Source organism: Helicoverpa armigera, chromosome 16 (genome assembly GCF_030705265.1).
Source record: "Helicoverpa armigera isolate CAAS_96S chromosome 16, ASM3070526v1, whole genome shotgun sequence".
In the NCBI taxonomy this organism is placed as follows: domain Eukaryota; kingdom Metazoa; phylum Arthropoda; class Insecta; order Lepidoptera; family Noctuidae; genus Helicoverpa; species Helicoverpa armigera.
The window spans coordinates 8,283,553-8,301,561 of NC_087135.1; the positions used below are offsets into that span (position 1 = coordinate 8,283,553).

Consider the following 18,009-nt stretch of genomic DNA (forward strand, 5'->3'; position numbering starts at 1 on the left):
TTATCAACTTCATTTGAAACTGTGTTGACACTAAACTATATAATAACTATGTTGTTGACAGCAGCAACCTTCCGATATTTTGACGAAGGAAAAATCATAAGGCACACCTTTCTTACCTGGCCTGGAATTAGAACCTCATTGACTCCTATACATACTCTTGCAATTGCTCTAGCAGGCTTGATTCTTGTCAGCAAAAAAAATTGTTCTAAAGTTTGTGTTTTTGTTTCGTATTAGGGAGTAATCTCTGGATCTGTTGAACCATCACCATCAACATCAACATCCTCCTCCCCTTATCGGTGGAGTAGGGTTTTCTCCTCACATTCTCTGCTATCTGCCATCACCATTACTTCTAGCCACATCGACTTTCAGACAAACAGATAGAAAAACACTTAGTTTCGTTAGTGTCTTAGCTCCTGTTAGCTATAATACATTGGATCAAGTACCGCATAAAACCGCTAAGATCAGAAGCTAGGTTATGTAACCAATGAATGACAAACAAACTGCAGACACCTAACAATATACACTAACCTCCAAATAACATCAAATAAAGTCCATCTATTGTCATTACCAACCACACTTCAATAGTTTAGTTCAAACAGACTTCGCGGTTGATATTGGGCTAACAATACGAAGTTTACATAGTCATACATATGATATAGAACTAGGTTACTAATGACGTCAATTCTCATTAACAAGAACGCATAAAACTAGTGAGAAATGTGGATTTAGTATTGCGAAAATTGTTTACTGGTGTTATGAGAGATGAAAATAAGGAAGTCATTTGTAGTGAAAGATTTAAGAAATTATCGTTTTTGTCAGGATGTATTTCCCTTGAAATGCAAGTAAGCCCACAGAAAATATCTTTAAAATATGTTAAAAAGAATAACTTAGCAAGTAAAACCAAGAGAAAATGAGGCTGCGGTTAACATCGTTACAGATTTTGGCATTTACGAACAAGGTCGAGTTTTTGCTCCAATTAAAGTTAATAACATCGGTTTGGAACTGAGAGAGATCCGATTCTTGTTGAACGTAATAATACAGAAATTACTTCACCTTAAAAAGAGGATAAAGAATTAAAATAAGCTGAAGATATTATTGAAGAAAAAAGAAGTAAACATAAAGTTGAAGTTAGAAATGCATTTGGTAATATAAGTAGGGCACTAACAATTTGTGAAGGTGAACCGCTGAACATAAATCTAAAAGTCATTAGACACATTAAATTACTCGTTGCACATGCAGTAAAATTTATCATAATTCATGGAGCAAGAATTTTGGCAAAATATCAAGTAAACACTAGAATTAAAAGCATGGCCCATGAAGATATTATGAATATTTAAATGAACCTTACCAAAAATTAATGTTGTAAAGCTAATGAGTTTGTTTGTTTGACTTGATCCATTCCAACTATTTAACAATTATTATCTAGCCAACCTCGGACAAAGGATCAGAATGGCAATCCAACGAAGTAATGCTGCCAGCATTTTGGGCACGCTCCCAGTGGACAGCGATGAGGACGAATTTTTCGACGCGTTTTAGTTTTTGTTTTACTAGGATAGTTTTTTATATGTATTGTAAATATGTCATTAAATATACGTATCCTGTATATACGCCATAGGTCAACCTTAAGACAATTGAATATGGCCTGATCATTAACCAGCTAAGTTTCAGCACTATCAATTTTACAGAACAAATGAAGCCGAAATCTTCGCCTAGCTTATAAAGAAGAAACAAAATAATTACATCTCGATACCTGTAGTAAATAAAAGATCATTGACCTAACATCTGGCGCAAGGTGAGCGGGTAACAAGGAATTGATGATACAAGTACACAACTACATATAAAGACATTACATTTTATGACGACAGTAGATGGCATTCGTCAAATTCTATGGTGTAATACTACCTTATGTGGTTTACTTTCGATTAGGTATTCAAAACTTGGTAGGTAGTTAAAGATGCAATTTTAGCTGAAAACAGTAGATACAAATAAAAACTCACTTCTCTGATTAATACACATAAAGTACCTTCTACAGTTTTCAATATCTAATTTGTATAGTTCTTGTTCTTGCCAAAGTTTTTGATTTTAAAGAACCATCAGGTATCAACGGATGTCGAAGGGTATGTGATACATGCGCGTAATTTTGCTCTGAATTTGGCTGCACGTTTTTATTTTAGTCTAATATGACCAAGACCACCTACGTAGGTTGACAGGTAAGTAACTATTTTTTTATTTTCTAGTTTTCAGTGCACATAAGATAAAACCGTTTGACTTAAAAGTTTTTTTACCGATTTTTTATTTTCTAGTTTTTAGTATTTAATGAAAATGCCTACCGAACATTCCTCATTCTATCTAATTCATTTAGTGCATCATTATTACACGGTCTCTTACCTGATAATTTATTACAATCTAATTAAAAAAAAAAGTCAATTTTTTTAACGACGCCAAAAATCATCAAGTGACCTCTCTCTGGGTCAGCAGCGGTAAGGGGGTGCCAGACTCTTACTGACTAAAAATAGTTATGTTTCGTCGTAGGCCTTTTATGTACCAGGGCCACGGTAACTCTTTCGAACAATCCCGCAGCCCAGGCAGGCCTGGCCCTGTTGGGCCCCGCTGGGGTTGCTAACAGTATTCTACTTGTGTAGCCCTTTCATTTGATACCCATATTGAGGGGGTTGTGGAAAAATATGTAATCCGCCATTTTGTACCGGCGGCCATATTAGATTTACAATGTTATTGATATTACTATATTGTATTGTCATCGGAACTAAAGGTGTATACAAAATTTCAGATTGATCGGTTGACAGGAAGAGGGTGAAATTTGAATTACTAAATTTGATCCAAGAATAAAACAAATGGGATGAGCTAAATAAAACCGTTTAAAAATTGTTATCAGCCATTTGGTAGCGGCTGCCATCTTAGATTTCAATTTTGCATAGTAAATTGTATTCTACTTGTTGAGACCTTTCATTTGATACCCATGTTGATGGGATTGATAAAACCTAAGTTATCCGCCATTTTGTAGAGGCCGCCATCTTGGATTTGAATTTTATATAGTACATTGTATTCTACTGGTTGAGCACTTTCATTTGATACCCACATTGACGGGATTGATAAAACCTACGTTATCCGCCATTTTGTACCGGCGGCCATCTTGGATTTGCAATGTTATTGATATTACTAAATTGTATTGTCATCGGAAATAAAGGTGTGTACCAAATTTCAGATCAATCTGACAACAGGAAGGCACTGAAATTTCAATTTCTAAATTTGACCCAAGAATGAATAAATAATAAATAAAACAAACGGGGTGAGCTAAATAAAACCGTTTAAAAAAGAAGAATAATATAATTCTAATTACATAAGATTACACTAATAAATTACGTAAACTACTTCATTCTTAAGTCTACACTAAACAATAGGTAAATAAAAAAACTATGCAGCTATTTATATAATACATGTTTACAATTCAGTGTTGCACCGGACGCGTACCTATTGCACTCAGTCTAATTAAGTATAGGTAAGCACTCTTATCATAACAAACAAACAACCATGACAATGCATTGTTTCCTCCTGGTTTTCCTATTAATTTGATTGTATTATAGGAAATAAAGTATCTATAACAAGAATTAAGACGATTAATTAAAATTGAAATTTAGGTACCAAAAAATGCGCTGGGGCTCTACGCGGTGTAATAGTTAATTGAAATTATCATGAACCGTTTGTCCAGAGGAAGTTGGATCAATATTTTTCCTACAAAACATTTACAATATACAGGATAGTAGTGCCTACCAGGGTTTGCCCAACCATACATATGCTTTGTCACAAGTAGGTAAGTATTACACAGTATGGCTTGTCATAATTACTTCAAAGATAATTTAAATATGTACCTAATTTTGGATGAAATCTACAGCAAAAGACTTTTCTCAACTATATTGAGGTCTATTTTCAGTCTTACCGGGTACAGTTGAGTACCAGTATTTTAAGTAGAGCGTCTGTGAATATAGTCTGTAGTAATCATGATATTAAGATTCAGAAATTAATACGATTTAAAAACTTTCCTCATCTTACACAATTCATTACTTAACCAAACACTGAAAACAATATAACCATAATTATTTCTCAGTAAGTAAATACCGCTTGCCTTACCTCCTGTCTGCATCAGCAAATTGTATGTAATGTGACGCATATTAACCGACTACAGGAATGCAGACGGCGTGTACTTTATATTTACCAGATGCATATCAATAAAGCTATGTGCACGCCTGTCTATATCTCAAGAGATTAAACGTTGATTGTAATATTGGAACAACGCAAAAAATATAAATTAATTATACAATAGAGCAGCGGTTCCCGAATTCTTTTGGCTTCGGAACCCTTTTCGTTTCACCATTTTTCGGCGGAACCTTAGCTTAAGTAAGAAGTAAACTAAAGACATAAATACACTTAGGTACGGCTCGTGGCGCGTGGTAGCGCACCAAATGGTTATATGGTTAGAGACATATTCAGTATACTCAGGCGTAGCATGACTATCTGCCACACGGGCCAGAAAACAATTTAGCCGCCCTTGAGTTTGTGTATTATGTGAATAGTTTTCAGTTTGAAGACTGACAAAGTAAACGCAAAAAGAAATAGATTGGGCTTGTACAGGTGCGAGGCGAGCGAGCGCGATTTTTTTTAACTATAAGAAGAAGTTCCAAGCACCCGCTAGCATTGAAAGACTTCAGTGGCAGCCGGAATCGCGAGCGAAGCGAGCGCGAATTTTTTTTTAGTTTAAGTACCTACACAAAATAAACAAAAACACTGTAAATTAATAAGGTCTCAAAAAGTATAATATCCACACAAAAAAGCAAATGCAAGTGAAAGCAGCTAGCGAAGAAAGCGCTATTGCTTTTTCTGAACCAGAGGAATAAAAAATAAACATAAAAGGAAACCTCGACGGAAGAGCGCGAAATTTTTTCGGTGTTGGATACTTGAGCAATTAAACGAATATATAAGCATCACCCGTAACATGGAGTCGCGAGCGAAGCGAGCGCGAAATTCGGATTCGCGGAGGTGCAAAAGTTGGAAATATTGTCACACTTTGATTCATGGTAAAAATAGCCACTGGAAACACTCGTATGCCGTGTCATTTCACGTCCTGTCAAATGTATGAAAACGTATAATCCTGGCGATGAAATAAGCCCAAAAAATGCGGTGCTTTTTGGCCGACTCGCTACCTACTTTTGCCGATTGCCGAAGACCTGTAGGTATTAAGTTATTCTACAATTTGTAACAAACGGAATTAAATTATCTGCTGCCGTGGCCTTCCCCCGCTACTTGTCGCGAACTCGTACTTACACTCCCGAGTGGTACCCACCTACATGATGCCTAAATGGAATTTTGGAATGCGATATTTAAAACAATTTAATTGAAAATGAATAATAATTTAATATTGTCAAAAGTGAAACGATTTACCATATGGAAATCTTGAATTTTCCACGGAACCCCTGAGGGCCTGTCACGGAACCTCAGGGTTCCGCGGAACCCCATTTGGGAACCGCTGCAATAGAGGATATTAATATTGTCGGCTACAGTTTAGAGTTGTTACATACCATTTATCGATAGTTTATCGATGGCCTTTATAAAGTCAAGGATTATTATAGTCTCGAGGAATGTGATAAAAAAGAATAGGTGATTCTAGGCAGGTAAACAGAATCAGAAAACAGACATTATCATACAAATATAAATAATCATAAAAATAGATAAACGTAAATAAATATACCGGTTATCCAATCAGAATTAATCCGTCTTCATTATCCTTTTACGATTTTTTGTGGTCAAGACATTTGATTATTTTGTAAAAAAAGAATATCATAGACACACCATATCGACAGTTATCAAGCTCTAAAAGTAAACGAAACTAAAACAGCTTGAAAACCATTAACACATCTTAATACAGCAATAAAATGTTTAATTGAAATTCATTGCAATCCAACCAAGCCCCAACATTCGTAAAACCTAAGAGCTACACACTACAAACTTTTAGTCGGCCGATAGTTTGTTTGGGCTCATAAATCAGTATGAAGACGAATAGAAAAGGTAGTACGCACATTAAAAAGATCAGGTATTTAGCCGGTATTGGTACTTGGTTGGGATGTGTTAAGTTCATTTTTTTTTCTACCTACCTAAGCTCTCTTACAGACTGTTTTTTTTAAGTTATTTTTTTTTATTGTTATAAAATTTTGTGTGCGTGTAAATTGTACCGTTTTAATTTCAATGATGGTCAGGGGATATCTGAAAATCAGGGCTGTGCCCAGCACAGCTTATACTGAGATATACCCCTTGCCACACTGGTTCTTTTTTTTTTTCTTGTATACTTTTTGTTTTTTTTTCAATGACTGTATGTGTGGCTAAATAAATGGTTTAAATGGTATCACACCGACTGAAAACTTTTTTAAACTACACTTCTGCCAACCAAGCACCCAGATACGGCAGTCGCTTCTTGTACACTGGTACTCAGCTACATCCGGTACGACTGGAAGCCGACCCCAACATAGTTGGGAAAAAGGCTCGGAGGACTTTTGCCAACCATCGCGACTGTCGGCCAACTGTTTTGTCTGCAGTTTGCGGTCTAAATACTGTATTACACATTATCCGCCCAGCATTAACATTATTAACTACTCTAACACATAGACCTACTAATATACTTTATTATATTTGATTCAAAACATAATTGCTTATAAATATAGATTTTAATCGTTTTTTGCGCAATTTATTGGCGATAATTGAATGATTATGAAATCAAGCTACTTCACAAAGTTCGAGAAAAAGTCCTATACCTAGTCGTAGTATAGGTAAGTATTTTTATTTTATAGTTATAGGTTACGTTATGTACATATATATATACAAGCTGTTGATTTGCATCCGTGCCATACTCAAGGAGGTAATTATGCTAGTGATTCTCGACCCAAATCAATAAAAAAATTGGTACGTATTTTTTTTTCTTTAATTTTTTTTCGGAATTCCGTAAATGTCATCTAGCCTTATTTAAACTTGGCGCGTATGTTACTGGCGTTAAAACCGTGCTGCGCCCTCACACAAACGCAAACACAAAGCATACGCAACGATCACTCATAAATTTCATTCATAAAATTGGATTACTTTGGAAATACCACGACATTACAATGACAAAAAAAGCAGTGCATATTAGTTATTTCCCATCTACTGTTATTCCAATCGATTATTTACGTATTGTATGTCTTCCTCATGAACTATGGCACAAATGCAAATCAACACCTTGTATATATTATGTAAGTATTGTTTTATTTCATCAACAACTCTATTTTAATCCCAGCTCTTGAGATTAACCTATTAGTAAGTGTGTGAAAAAAATATAGGTAAGTACTTATACATACCAAACATAATAAACCCCAAACGGTCATACTGTATTAAAAATATTGTGATTTTACGATGAGGTAATTATGAGTCTTATTTTTTTTCATGTATATTCGTAAATCAAAATAAATCTTAGTTTGTAAAAGTTATTCAAAAAGTTCTAAGCTTACTTATTCGTGACTAAAAACTTACAAATGTTTATAGACTCCATTTGTGTATCAGCGAAATAAACTGCGTTCTAAAACTCAACGGGACAGCATTAACGTCACATGAGGCCAGACGACCACAATATATTTTATTGACGCTGTATCTAACTTGTGAAGTAAACTAGTAATGTTTTAATCCAATCCCAACACAATTTATTTCATCGTTAATTCAGAAATAGAGACGTTTACTATGGAAAAAGCATTTTTATTCAACTTTTTATTAGAAAATATTGCAAAAGAGTTTTCTCTCATTGATGCAACACTTTAGTCTTGTTTGTGGTCCTATGTTATAGACCGGTGAAAAGTTTTGTGAATGTATTTATTCCTGAAGCGATTTGAAATTCGAATCTCCATTCAAATTCCGAAATTGGGTCACAAACTTCTTGCATCATGCCAACTATTTATAATGTAACGTCAACGCATTCGATATTCAAAAGTATTTTGATTCGATTAACTATCGCTACAAGAGTGTGTTGACCTCAGATCAATCAAATCGATTCTCCGCGTACATTATCACCAATCAAATCAGCAGCCGATATTCCACGTTCAATTATTCTTCAGTGGGAACAAAAAAATCAATGGAGTCGATTATCTTCCTAAATAAGGCTAGGAACGCGATACAATTAATCACTCGATTTATTAGCTTTAAACGTTACATGCCTTGCTCCGTAAATGCGCACATTAACTTTTTTCGGTCGCCATTTTACGATAGTTGGTCGTAAGTAGTCGAGAAGTCGTAACTGGTCGCCCTTTGAGGGTGTGGTTGGACATACGAAAATTATGTTGGTCGCAACATTAATTGAAGGAAACGGTTTGACATGGAGCACAATAATTGCTATTTATTTTGTAATAACTTAAGTATGTATGGAGCCTAAGTTTGTTTTATCTTTGTGGACACGTAATATATTTTACCTACCTATGTTACAGTAGACTATGTTTAAAATAAGTCAATGTAGCTTAATCAGTAAAGTTCAAATCCGGTAACTTACCAATAAATTTTAATTAACGTTATATATCTCATAAATTGATGCAATTAATTAAATTACATTAGATTAATTGATTAAATATTAATTAATTTACCTACTAATGGACATCATGATGTTACAAAATAGTAATTTATTTCATCTATGCCGATGCAAATATACTCTGTATGTTTCTATTTGTTTGAAATCTAGACAAGTTTTAACAACTAATTTACTTAAAAATAGATTTAATGAAAATAGCCGCTGTTTTTATTTTGGTAACGCTAAATAAAAATAACTATTTATTTATCACATTCACTATTTACATCTTTTTACTTATTCTACTTGATCATTACATTATTTCATCAATATTAAATATATTCCTGGACACAATTTATTTACATTTAATTTTTCATAATATTCAAATAGGTATATTATTTTCCAAGAATTGGTTTAAGAACGTGTCTTTGAACGTGCTTTGTTATAGTTATAAGTATAGTAAACCAGAATTTCTAGGTTCTTGGAAAATACCAGGGGCATGGTCAGATATACATCAATGAAATTTATATTCATTCGACCTGGTCAAAAATGCTCTTTCACGGTGATAAATCTTTTGACTTTTTAACGATCATTTAGATTTTTGATTGTGAATTTTGACCGCAAAACTTATAAAATAAATTTACCCAACGGTTTGGGGAATTTTAAATGTCAACCAGTACAGTAAAGTTTTTTGTGGTCGTGTACAAAAAAACTTTTAAATATTTTATGAAGAACTTCCCCATTACTTGCCATAATTTTTGAAACCTTTTGGATTGCTCAGAATCAAAACCTGGTAACTCGATTTAAAGATAAAGTACAACAGCATCTGTCATTTTAAAAATAAGTGATTTTTTCTTCTAAAACTTAGATTTTTCTGTAATTAGATACACGATCTTCCTAACAGTTAACCCTTCGTTCAAGAACATCGTATCTCTCAGTCACCGACACTGACCGTCACCAATCATCACTAACTGCATAATGGTACTATAATTATTTCAATCATTGTGTCTGACGTCTTTTACATTTGTTATCCTACTCGAACCCATTATCTACAGTACAGCGTACCATTGTTAACTAGATAGTTATGTACTTTCTATTTTATTTTGTTATCTATGACGTTTGTAATGACTTCATTGAGGGCTGTGGTCGGCTAGACAAATTACCTAGTGGACTCAATACCTAAATCGAATTTTAAGTCGTAGCTCATTCATTTAATGTGTAGACTGGTGACTTCATGTTTTTTTTTATTTATGCTCAAAATGAATCGTTTTTGTAATAAATTCCGCTCGGTGCAGACAGTCTCGAATTTTATTTTTAACAATAAAGTTATTTTATAATAGGTGAACGTGTATTTAACATAATCTGCCCACAAAAATGTTTACGATATCTATTATAAAATGTTAATTTAATCACACACTTATATCATTTCTTAAATACAAAAGCTACAAAAATAGCTTGATCAACAGGAAAAATATTGAATAATTTTGATATTAAAAATATTCTTCTTAAAATATATGCGGTATTCTGATACTGAACAATCTAGAACAGAGAAAGTACTTGGACTAATTTCATCCTAATACCTTGTATGTCAGAAAACAATCCACTTGTATGTCAGTATGTGTGTGGTACTAATAACACAACATATCTATATTTAATCCTACACACACAGAATTACGTCAAACCACGTACAGTCGCGTACAAAAATGGTTCGTCTAATATCAGGGACCCACCGCGTCGCGTGCCCATACGCGAACCTTAGAATACGTGACTTGCGTTGTAAAACGTCGTAAGTGGCACTTACATGGTTCTTTTAATTACGATTAAGTTTTATGCGCAGATATGGTACTTAAGTTAGATGTTGGGTATGTTGCGTTCAATCAAAACCTCGCTATATTCAGTGTGTAATTCTAAAACTATCAGTTCTACAAAAGTTTTGTAGATAAATATGAAAATAATATAAAATCAAGATAATAAGCTAAAACATCTTTTTTCCAGCTTTACACAAAATTATAACAGGTATTCCTATAGAACCCTTTTTAGGACAAAACTTAGTTTTTGTGTTCAGTGCGGTAGAAATTTGAATGTCAAAGAAATATTCATCACAATTTACACTCTGGAAAAATATATAAAATTGCTCTCTTTACATTAATCGGCACATAGTAGGTAGGTACATGATATAAATAAATATGTATGATAATGTAATATCACAACAAGTAAATGACGTATATTAATTGTAATATCGAGTGCTACTTACAAGTTATCTTTGGTAACAGTAGGTACTAAGTCCTGTGTTTACAGTTTTATATCTGCACACTTTGTTCAAAGGTTTATGATAAATAACATATTTATTTTGTACTGCAAATGATCCCTAAAGTAATGTAATTTGCACAATGCTCTGCATATGACAAAAGTAAGTTCAACGACCGAAAAAAACTTTTAAGAGAAGTGGTGTCACTCAAAAACCCTTTATCCAAAGTAAGCTGAAAAACAGCACTTTTTTTTTACGTCAAAATTATATGAGACAATTCCTAAAAAGCCCGCCCTTCACAACTGCTCTTTTTTTGCTGGTAAGTAGAAGTGGCGCAACAAATTCCCCAGCAACACATGTCCGGTAGTCAATTAAAAATGTTTATAAGCTTTAAACATCATTATAAAGACCAAAATATATAATATAGGTACATATTTAAATTAAAAAACCGGCCAAGTGCGAGTCGGACTCGTGCACGAAGGGTTCCGTAAATTACAGTTAAATCAACCTATCTCAAAAACTATAAGAGATACTTTGATCAAACCAAAAATCGTTGAAAGAGTTAATTAGCATGCATCACCTCTATTTTTTTTAGAATTTTATACCCCGTAGTTATAAAAATAGAGGGGGGGGGGACATACTTTTTACGACTTTGAGAGCTGATATCTCAAAAACCGTTCACTTTAAGAAAAATGTTTTTTAGAAAACTTTATATCATTTTAAAAGACCTTTCCATTGATACCCCACACGGGTATGTACATCGAAAAAAAAAATTTCATCCCTCAGTTACATGTATGGGGGGCCCCACCCCCAATTCTTTTTTTTACTATTTAGTGTCATATTTTTGTAGCGGTTCATACAACACATATTCCCATCAAATTTCATCACTGTAGTACTTATAGTTTCCGAGTAAATCGGCTGTGACAGACGGACAGACGGACAGACGGACAGACGGACATGACGAAACTATAAGGGTTCCGTTTTTGCCATTTTGGCTACGGAACCCTAAAAACACAATGAATATTCAATGAACATACACAAATTATTTCAGGGTGACACGATACACCTGTTTTCATACAAAACATCGCAAAACACAGTTTATTCGCCTGACATTTCACGTAATGATCTTTTCAAGAAATTAACAATAAAGTAAGTGTTTATTTTAAAGAGCTTAAACAACAGTTGAATGCCAAGCAATAATGTTTGCAAACAGACTGACATTAAAATTATCTTAATACCCCATCAAGAGAAACAACGAAAAGGATAAGAACTCCGAGATTTTTGGTTAAATATAATAGTTAATTTATGTTTTTTACGAAAAGTGAATATATGTCTGTGTTTAAGAGTAATAAAATCAACCATAGATACCAGTATTCTATTATAAAAATAGTGTGTAATAAAAATGGTAAAACTTTTTCACAATTTTTTATTCCCACTTACCTACAGACAGACGTAACTTTATCGCGGTATAAACAGCCCATGTGCCGAATATCATTTAAATCCGTTGACCTATTTTCGAGTGATTACACAACCAACACTGGGATCTTCCACATTCAAAATATTATTATGAAAACCAGAATAAATCACCACAAAATCTATATAAAATTCAGTGACCCCAATAATTTGGAACCACCTTTGTTTTCGTTCGTCACAAAAATAAGGTCATTTACCCATTGTGTAAGGAAGTAATCTAATTCAAATTAACATAAAAATATGACGCAAATGACGAATACGTCCATAGACGATGACATCTACATATTATTATAATGTTATTACTTAAAGAACAATAAGTGGATGTACGTCAGTCAAAAGTATAACAAATTATGACGAACTTCTAGACCAAATGTCTGGGTAAAAATGTATTTTTGATTGAAACGATTTTGATTAGTTAGGTATACTTATAACCTACAATGATAATATTTACTTGTATGGTAACAAACACGTGCACCTACAAACATTTTGTTTTAGACAATATTTTTGATGTTGTTTTCATTACGTCAATAAATACATCCTGTTTATTTTATACATTTAAATTCTCGCCATATTTTCGAATTTAAAATATCACGTTTTTTGGTAATAATTCATTATTTTGTCCGCTAATACTTTTGTTTTTGTCAGTACTTATCTCAAAGCCATTATTAACAGATATGTATGAAAATAGCATGTTTATAGCCGTGCATCGGAGTGATTAAAATGGATAGTTTTGTGAAAGCGCACGAAATGGGACCGTGACGTCATTGCGGTGACATCATTTGTTGCATAATTTTAAGCTCCCGATAACTGCTCCGCAATGGGTTACAAGAATTCTTTGTGAAGAAAATGGCTGATTCCAAATAGTCTTGTTTCAGTTTCAATCGGACCGGAGTTTATCGTGAGAAAAATACACATAGGTACGACGTAGGTACGGGTGGGAAAAAATGTAGAAAACAGCAGAATTTATAATATCAGTCTTCTTACTCATTTATTCTCATATCACTACAAGAATATAAATAGCCTCTAAAGACAATATTCCTATATTATTTATTGTTATTTATTATTTATTTTTATTGAATAAAAAAGAAAATGGACAGAACCACGAAAAACTACTTATGTAGGTACATATTTGCATAACAGAGGTAACAAATATGAAAAAACTTTAAAGAATTTCAACATAATAGATTCTATTTAGCATAGAAATCGCTTCGATAATAGCGAGTTCAGATAATAACCTCTTATGGGAGAATTAACCGTAGTTAAATACCGCTCAGTATGGGTGGAATAATGGCAGTAAACTTGTGTGTTTTACTACTAACTTTTAACTCGGTTTTCCTCGCCATTTTTCTATTTTACACTTAACATAAACATCTATGAAAAAGAAAATTTTGAGACATGTTTTTTTTTTCTTTTTTTTTATTAATGTTGATTGTTAGAACAGTTATTGAAAACTTTTATGCAAAATTAGTCATCAAGAATATCCTGTACCTAATTTTCATTGAAAACTATCTTGAAATAAGTCAAATGAAAATTGTTTAATTTCTCATTTGTTTTTCCCTCATTCATAACTCACGACTAGGGAATGCTATGTTACACACTCATAAATATTACATTATAGTGATTCATTTATTGCATAGCCTATGTATTGCTAACTGAAAATTACTCAATACACTAGAACCACACATTGCATTATGAAAAACAAACACACATACCTAGATAATTTTGTTCTACATAGATCCATTAAAACGCAGTACACGTAACTACTAGATATGGCAATTCAGTTAATGCCTAAGCTAATACACCTACTTTACATAGGCTTAACATACGCTCCGTGATTTAAACTAGAACTGCTAAGTAGATCGTATGCAATCATGTTTTATCATTGAACATAGTTTAGTGTATATTAGAGACACGTGTTCTTTAATTGGATTAAAAAATACATTATAAAAAGGTTAATCTAAATATGCATTATATAATAAATCAACATACATACTTTTTTATGTATTTTTTACAAATATCATTGAACTAGAATTACCAGTTTTAAAGCAAGCATGTTAAAAATAAATATTCAAAACAAAACCTCTAAAGAGCAAAATACAGTGTTTGGTACATAGAAGCTGTCATTCATGGGGGAATTACATATGTAGTACATGCTGCTACCTAAAACAAAAGTGACGAAAACGTTTGACGACATACATCAAAATATTTACTTTAAAAAAATCTGCTCAAATAAGTACTGTTAGGGAAAGGTACTTTTTAAGAACGTTTTCGTCGTTTTATCTAAGCAAATCAGTAAAAAAAAAATCCCCTGAGTAACCAAAAACTAATTCGTATATTTTTTTAAAGATTTTTTATAAACAAATGGGATAATTGGTATAGATCAAAAGATTTTATTGTAAAACGAAATAAACATTTCTTCTTTTATCGTGATTTTTCTAAGTTTCTAAAAAGGCTATCACGCCATAGAAACGTGAATACTACTGTCCAATTACTTGATTGTTCTCGAAGAGGATCACCGTCTATTTTCGGCCACAAAATCACTCCAACCAATCTCTTCATATTCAATTAAAAATAATAAAGACTGACATCGAATACCTAAACTAATTTAGTCCACATTGCAATTATAAAGCTTGACATTTTGAGAAACCGCAAACACGTAAGCCGTTACATTCAGTCTGATCGCAATAATTTATAACGTCTACATTATTTTGTTATTATGAAATCCGTAGATGTAGTCACTATAGGAACTTGGTACAATTCCTCGAATTTACCTAAATCTGATCGTATGTTCGTGTCAAACCACAAAAAAGGTACTAAAAATCCAACATATTATGCGGTTAATTGTCAACAGAATTTACATTTTAGCTAAAGTTTAATAATATTTTACTGTCAAAAACTGTGTAGGTAATACCTAAAACGACTTATGTCCACATTCATTTTTTTATTTTTTAATATTATGCAGGGTTTTATCGAGCTAACCAGCCACGGATGTTCAGCATCGTCAAAACAGTTGCATAAAGATAAACCATAATGGTTTCCGATTAGATAGGCTAACAGTATGGTCAGCGGTTTAAACCGTGACTCGTGATTAGCACAAAGAAGATTGTGAGCACTACATAGTATATCCAAATAAAGACTAGTGCAAACGAGAAGTAAGTTTTCTTAAGCATTATAGTCTGTTGCTATAGGAAAATTGTGTGATTTACGCCGAGTTCTATGTACCTCTATGAAACTATATCTGCTCCCCGCGTTTTCACCACTCTATCCCAACCCGCAACCGGGTAAAAAGTGGCCTATGTCCTTTCTTAAGCTCTATATGGTGGTGTGCCAAATTAATTTTATAACTGTTAGTAGCGTGAAAACTCTACAAACATAGTTTAGTTAGGTACGCGACAAACTTAGCAGAATTAAAGGCTAAAAGCTAAAGGATTCAGTCGGTAAGGATTACTCTTTTATGAATACGATTAAACTATATATGCATATAATAGCTTATGATCTTTTCTTTTTTCTAAGAATCACGCAAAAACCTCATGCGTAGCGCCACAGATAAACCACTAGGGCAAACTATGACAGGTGACAGGTTATCATGACTCTAATTAACTCTATCTCTTTATCTATCTATATTATTGCTTTTCAGAATGCAGAGAGGTATTTGATCGGGCAGAAAACTAGAGGAAAAAATATGAATGTACAGTTGCTTAGAGATTACCTCAATTCTATGCTGACTTAATATCTCAAAATTCTAAGAAGTTTGAAAGTCAAAACATTTTCCGTTAGATTTTCATAATTTATTAAAATCTGTTATAAAATTCAATTCCAAGAAATTGAATCCAATTTATTAAGAAATTCTTTGCCTTATTATATCTCTATTCGCTATCGAGACAACGACTCGACTACATAGGCACCTTTTTTTCTTTTTGTCAAATCTATACCTACTTCTTATTATTATAAAACTTATTTGTGCTTAACTCAGAAACTACTGTTGCGATTTGAATTATATTTCAGGATTAGACAGTCCATTTATCAACATAGAAATAGGCTACTTTTTATCTAGGTAGATTACATACGTATTCAGAAACTTGTTAATTTTTCCAACATAGCTAGCATTTGTTTCGCACTCATATTTTTAACGCGAATAGTTACACAAATAACTAGGTATGTTCTGACTGTAACTGTGGTTTACCTTATTTTTAACATTAACGACTATGGGGAAACAATGTGTGTCTAGACGTAAAGTCCCCATTAAAAGTAGTTATTGTCTTTTATGTACCATGTTCTATTTAAAGGTTTTGTTCATTTACAACTTTCTGTGTTTAAATCTTCCAAAAAACCCTATTATTTCAATTTAGCATTGCATGTATATATCCAATACCTTGGCGGGGTTTTTCTTTAGATACGGGGTAATTTTCTGTTATCACTTTTGGACCCAATTATATAATTATTATATCAATAGGATAATTGCAATAATTGATTGGTATTTCATCAGAATTAAATAATCATAATTAATCGTAATTTGCAAATGTACTTGTAAAGACTGAAAATTTGGTCTGAAAGCAAAAATTTGAAAAGAAATACATGCAGACGCAAGATTACTCTATAGGTACTAGCTTCATCAATAGTCTGGAGGAATTTTCCACATTTTTTTCTAATTATTTTATTATCGATTCTTACGTAATGGTAATAAAGTCCAGTTTTGTATGTACAGTGGACAGTTGACACAAATATAATGTCAGACAGATCACAAAGGTTATCGAGGCGTCAAGTAGTAGACAGCAGTTGCATAATTTAAGTCTGCTACATACAATTATAATGTGTTTTCCAATTACTCTTGTTCGCTTCTTTAAAATAGGGCATGTAAATAAAGATTGATCCCAATTTGATAGACTATAACCCAAACAATGTTCACAAATAAGATAATGAATCAATTTCTCGTTGAAGTTGTAACAATTCTGATGTGAAACAAGAGAACTTATAATACTCCTACATAAGTATGTGTAAGATAGAAAACAGATGTATAAAGTAAATACACTCTTTTGCAAAAAAAACGGGCACCTATGCGAAATCTTAGTTTTAAGGACTTTACGTGTATTTGAAAGGGTTTTAATGATTGTAGTATGTTTCTAGCATCAAAAGGGTTAGCCAAGCATGCGTGAGAGTGGATTCTAAATTTGAATTTTGTACAATTGCTAAGAAATTGGTTAAACCTTGTTTTGGACTAATTGCTGGCAGAAAGTTCGTCGGTGTTTTGAAAAGTTTTTGAAGTGATTTTCAGGAAAATGATGATGCAGTTTTAATGAATGATTAATGTACTTTTTTGTTAGATCAAAACATTTTTGAAAAACTATGCTTATTTGATAAAATTTTCACCTGCTCTAAATGGGCTATACTGGTGATTGATGGCAATGTTAAGAGTTTCGGTACTTCAGTGTAAAGCGTTCTATTGTTTAGATATTGTACCCACGTGTTTTAAAATATCGCTTTTTCATAAATAAACACTATTTAGAAGAGTATCAGTACCTTTGGCTGCGACAAAACCAATTTAAAGTAAGCAGTGCCGATCACAACTCGTCTCCTATCAGACTTTGACATTTTTAAAAGTCTTGAAATTCTACAAAATACAGAAAATAGCGCATAGACTGTGAGCACGAGATCTTAAGGTCTCGTAATCACTGATTTTTAAACATCCTCGTGTCTTGGGAAACTCGGT

At 32.9% G+C, this 18,009-nt stretch overlaps 1 protein-coding gene across 3 annotated transcripts in view; it reads right to left on the reverse strand.

Annotated features, from left to right (window-relative positions):
• Ip3k2 (Inositol 1,4,5-triphosphate kinase 2) overlaps window positions 1-18,009 on the reverse strand; it is a 162,090-nt gene that overhangs the window by 32,327 nt on the left and 111,754 nt on the right. The window lies entirely within an intron of this gene.